Genomic DNA, 6,000 nt, shown 5'->3' with positions numbered 1-6,000 from the left:
TTTGCATGGCTAGGCAGTATCAACATGCAAAGCAAGAAGACTATGTTGCCCAAAAACTGGATTATTTTATGACAGCTGACTTTGAAGTGAAATAGCTCCAGTTGTGACTCGTTGATGCATCCTCCACCGCAATCATATTATGTTCAGATTCGAGAATCATTGTGCCAGGCCCTACGCACACATGATATCCTCAGTCAGTAATTCGAAATATAATTATTCCATATCAATTATGACTGGATTATGAAAACATATTCTCTTTATTTAGCAATACATACTAAAACCTATCTCTGATTATTAGGGCGTTTTTTTGACCACATGTTAAAATTGTAGCCAACTTCTTAGATCTTCATTTCTGGTAGGAACTATAGCTGTCCTAACGAAGTAGTTTAGCATCAAAAAACGTTTTTGGCTCAGAAATAGGCAACTTTTGTACTACTACGATTTTGACATGTCAAAACATGGCCGCTCCAATGATTATACAAACCAAAACAGTTCAAGGAAATCTCAGCCGAAGTCAATATTGAAACCAATTAATAATAGAGTGAATATCATGACTTATTTTGCTCATGAAATATCCTCCTGATATTAATGCAATGATAGCCGCGCCAGTGGCTGTGTACTGTATCACTAAATAACCTGTTGTGATTGCCCTGTATCCTATCTGCACCAAACATCAATGTGGCCAACAACCTGCCGCTTCATGCTATGAAGCGACAACAAATCTGACGGCATCTGGGCTCTCGACCGTGAATCACGTGTTGCCCATCTATCCGTAGGTTAGTTATCTATAATTTAATAGCCCGATACCACTGCGTTCGATGCGTCACAATACGATCGTGAGAAGCCTAAGTCGAGCGTGACCATTCTGAAGGCATTTACGTCTGCCAATTATTCGCCGAACTATTCACGTATTATACTGTAACTAATGTGTGTTCTGATGTTTCCTATACCTCATATGATGCCTTTTAATGACGAATGTGCTGCTAACTCTTTGTAATGAAGCTTTTCGAGGAAACAATCAAAAGTTACTATCGATGATGCGGATGAATACATAAACACGGTTTTGAGAGTTAGCACTCCATCCTACAGTCTCTATAATGTAACCATAGCAATTTACAGCGTAGCTGGCATTGGGCTCGAAAGTCACGTGACTTTTCAGCATAGCAACCACCGTCTGGGGCCAAGCGCGTTTCTGGTATCATCTTCTCTGCGACAGTAATGCATTTGTATGTCGCAATTTCTGCTACTGCGCTGGTCTTTGCTGTCACATTATGTGTTTGTGTTACAGGATTGATTTTTTTTCGTGCAGATAGATGACAATGTATAGTATTCAATTAACATGATGGAGTACAGAGCAGTTTAAGATAGCCTATGTCAAACAAGTAATTCCAAGGTTTAGTACTTTCATCTGGACCTACTAACTATTCATCGTATGGCTGCAGCATTATTATGCTTCAAGTGTATACTTATCGACACGGAGACAGTGATCAGTCAACATCGGAGATTATTAATATTGTAACATTACAGTGTTGGGATGACTCGAGTCATGACTTGACTCGAGTCAGACTCGAGTCACTTTTTTCGTATGACTTGACTTGACTCGAGTCACTTTGCTAAAATGACTTGACTTGACTTATCAGAAATGTGGATTGACTCGTGACTCGGAGCAAAATTCACGAGTCAATTTCAAGTCATCAAATAATCGGCTTTGATCAAAATCACTGCATCTTGCGTATGTTCGGATTGTTCGCCAAACGCTGGTGTGATCTGTGAGAGTGACCAATCATTTAATGATCGTGCTTTTTACTGAGCCTCCATTGTTCTCTCACAAATGAATTGACCGCAAACGAATTGATCGAAGCTTACAGCTTACGTTGTCGTAAACTAGTATATTAAAGTATATTCTGTTCTCTGTTTTTACCTTAACCAAACCTATTGTTCCATTGAAACTGAATTCGAATATAGTTTATATATTCCTCAACCATTGGCGCTGGCTCGAATTGTGTCATGTCGATTTGTAAATGCGCAATGTATTGCATCTTATCAATTCGTATCTATTCTCTATCATTGCTGGTAACTATAAACTGAGGTTTAGCATTTCTACTTACATGTGATCGATACAGCGCATTCTTGCGTGTATATTTAACTCTATATGCGTTCATCAGTTCAAAATCAATGACCACTCAATCTGTATTTCAGACAGCTAGCAAAATGCAATGACGTTATCATGCCTCATACTTCGAAAAGGCAACTTGACTTGAATTGTGACTTGACTCGTGACTTGACTTGACTTGACTCGACTTGACTCGAGTCCCCTCCAAAAATCGAGTGACTTGACTTGACTCGAGTCACCTTTGAAAATCGATTGACTTGACTTGACTCGAGTCAAAATGTGCAATGACTCGAAATGACTCGTGACTCGAAGGTATAGTGACTTGATCCCAACACTGTAACATTACCGTACTGTGTTAAATTTGATTTCAGATGGATTTGGTTAAGCTACTTTTACGATTTGCGAGTTCTTCAAAAATAATCCAAATCTGGTCAAAAGAAGTCAAAATGATTTAGACAACGACCATCCAATATTAGCAATGTATGGTGGTGATGGCAGAGAATTTGGAAATATTCAGTTCAGCCATGAGTATAATGAAAGTTTATGATGTAGAGGTTGGTAACTGCAAAATTACCTGAAAGATTGGGGAAGCGTTGGAATTGAGTTCGAATCCCACTTGACGCAAGTGGGTCGGAGGCTTATCTGGACTCCCCATTGCTTACCTAACTACATGAGCAGCGTCATGTAATCAAGCCCAGATGGCTAAGTTAAGCCGATGAGGCTCAAAAATCGGCACCACTTACGAGGACGTATGGAAGCAAGCAAGAGAAGAAAGAAAAAGCTTATCAAAAAGCAAAGAGACCCTTGAACTTTAAAGCATTTATGTTGTGGTGCAAACAGACGATCATCATCATCATCATTGGTTTATTAGCAATTTTATCAGTTCAATACACCACAAAATGCGATACAATGAAAAGACAGGAAGATGTCGAAGCGACTTGGAGTAGTCTATGGAATCAGACACCCATCTTGACCTAGGCGATGTAAAGAGGAGGCATGCACACTGAATGAAAGTAAAGAAGATAGTATTTACACCTTTTCAGAGTACTATGTAATATTGCATACTTGCCGGAGTGTTATATTTTTTAAAGTAGTTTTAGGACATGTTTACGGCACTTTTGTGATGTGTGTATTGATAGATATCAAGTGTCCCTATTCTACCAAATCAAGATCATTAATAGACTTAAGCGTTTAGAAGAAAGTCTTCATTTTGAAATGAGTCGGTGATACTATAGTACTTGCCCAGCATCACAAGTACTTTGACAAGTGCAGGGCAGCTTGTGCATTGCATACTCAAAACTTATGCCATTTCTTCATTTTGGAGCCGACGATTCCCTCAAGATTCTGAATAGAAGAACTACCTAATTCTGATATAATAATATTTCCACAACAATACTTTCTTAATCTTGCATAGTTGCATAATCTCGCTTGATTTTACAAAATTCTAAGAGTGCTGACGAAATCAATAACTGGCCAATAAATTCGACAAATTCACAACTTGAGAATGTATTTCCTTTGTACCGAGAATGAAACAAATAGAATGTAGGTATTGGTCACAGATTAGGTATTCCTGATTAATGTTGCCAACTTGCCATAAACGGATGCAGTTTTGACTTAAGCTATACACTGCTACTGTGGAGGTAGTCTTAAACTGACGACTCACTTAAACACACAGAGTTGGCTTGAAAATGGGCAGCCATAAGCAATACAATTAATAGGACTGTGTTGGTATATTGAAATTGACGAGAATAACAGCAAGCAGTGTAACTGTGAGTACTCCATGGCAATGTGTAGTTATTGCGTTTCTGCATCGCGTCGACGTAAGTATCTTCCATTGACAAGCCAAGATCCTGAACGGCGTTTGTGTAAACTTACGGTGCTCTGGCCCTGAGAACGACGGTAAGGGATACCAGTGTTGTTGGGTCCGTATGGTTACGAGGCTGGTCTCACACAAATGACCTACTGGTGGCATTGATGTACCATATGTCGACAACAATGTCAGTTCCTTCCTAGCGTTTTGGGTGGATTTCTACAAGTTCAGGAAGTATATGTGGTCCCGACTTTTAAGGCCGGTAGCGTCTTGAAGTGTGTCGCTCCACCTCCCTACGGTGACGTCATTCCATAGACAGTTGAGCTGTATTTTCTCACAGTTCAAGGGGTAAATAGCGTGCGTGTGCTTCTCGTTCTTGCGATAAAGGAGATGGTGTCTTCTGGAGAGCAGTTTTTGGCAGAGATACCAATTGCATCATACAAGATGCCGGGATCAGAGATGCCCCGGATATGGTTTACATATAGCGCACAGTGCAACTTTACTAGCACAGCAATCAGGTACAGATTAAGGCTAGCATCAATGTTTGCATTGATTTGTTAAACATCTAAAAGTATCTATAAAGAGAATAAAATAGTTATGAATTACCCTCTGATTTTTGTTCAAGAAATTTGTGTAAATTTTGTATAGAGCAATGCAAAAGCTACTGAAAGTAGAAAATTTTTAATTTGGCTCAACTAGCCAAATTTGCTATACATTTTTTGAAAACTCAACAATTTCATGGCATAGCCAGTAAAATTTAATAAAACTATTTTATTTTTTCAATAAATTCAATTTTTTTAAAAATCTGATAGCTTCACTTCTGGATGTTGGAATTGAGCCAAATCTAGTGTGCAACCTTTTTTCAAGCCACCTAACAATTTTGTTCATGAGCCAGTGAAATTTGGAAAAAAAGTTATTTTTGAACAACACTGATGTATAGAAACTTGACCAAAATTTAGAAAAACATTGGCAACAGTGCCAGTACTAAATTATAGGAAGTAGTGTCATGAGTAACAGCAAGACCTGGTTACATTCCAGTTAGAATGATACCAAATTGTAAATCGCTGCATCATAAAAAAAACAAGTCGAAAGTACGGTACTCTTGTCCTTGTCCGGCAATAGCAGTCTTCTCAGCACTATCCTTGAAACAATCAATAACTTCCTTCTGATTGGCATGGTTAAATTTAAATTTGGCTGACCGAAATTCTTGATTATCTTTTTCGATAAATGGCACAGATATCTTAAAAGCTAACCGATGCCTGCAGTTGATGCATCTATTCTTAGGCCACTTTCACTATATAAACACTTTAAAAAAAATCTAATAATTGTGGCTTATCTTAAATCATTTGCTATTGAAGCTGACTCGATTACGCTGTCTTGGGGCACACGAGATACCGGTATGACATTTGATACCACCAAACAAACAAGTCAACATAGTTCAAATGTTAATTATATTTATCATTCTCACTAGCTTTATTAATTTCAGTCACTTTTCTGTCGTTTTCTGGCAATTCAGAAGTCGATGGAAAGACTACTCCGGATTGTTTTCTCATCCATTATAACAAATTGGCACGTTATACCCTGGCATTTTGCGCGGCTGCAAAACAACATAATCCTACCTAGTTAGTATCTAAAAGTCCTGAAAATAGCTAATAATTCAGAGAAGATAACATAAAAGTCAGAACTGTACTTCAAACAACCTCACTGAGACAGAAAATACGATTTAAAAACAGACCAATATCGCAAATTAACACAGGCAGCGGCTATCTAAGATAGTTGTTTGGCCCCAGCGAACCAGAAGTCACGTGACTTTCGAGCCCAATGGAGAGTTCCATCTGAATACAATCGATGTTGTGGTTTACAGCGACACCTATCGCTAGCGTAATCCTTTTTCGTCGTCACCCAGAACAGAGATGTAATTGTAAATAGTAGCCGTAGTGAAGCAATCTTCCTATACTTGTGGAGATCATTCCCAAATTTGCTAAATTAGGATTTATAAAAGCAACGTTTTCATCTATAGGACGACTGCATCTATTCTGCTGAAGCAGATTCCGAGTGTAAATCATTCCAACGAGTG

The sequence above is a fragment of the Botryllus schlosseri genome, chromosome 4 (assembly GCF_051294905.1).
Source record: "Botryllus schlosseri isolate E-star chromosome 4, Bs_hap1, whole genome shotgun sequence".
Lineage (NCBI taxonomy): Eukaryota > Metazoa > Chordata > Ascidiacea > Stolidobranchia > Styelidae > Botryllus > Botryllus schlosseri.
Note: the sequence above shows the minus strand (reverse complement) of the source record.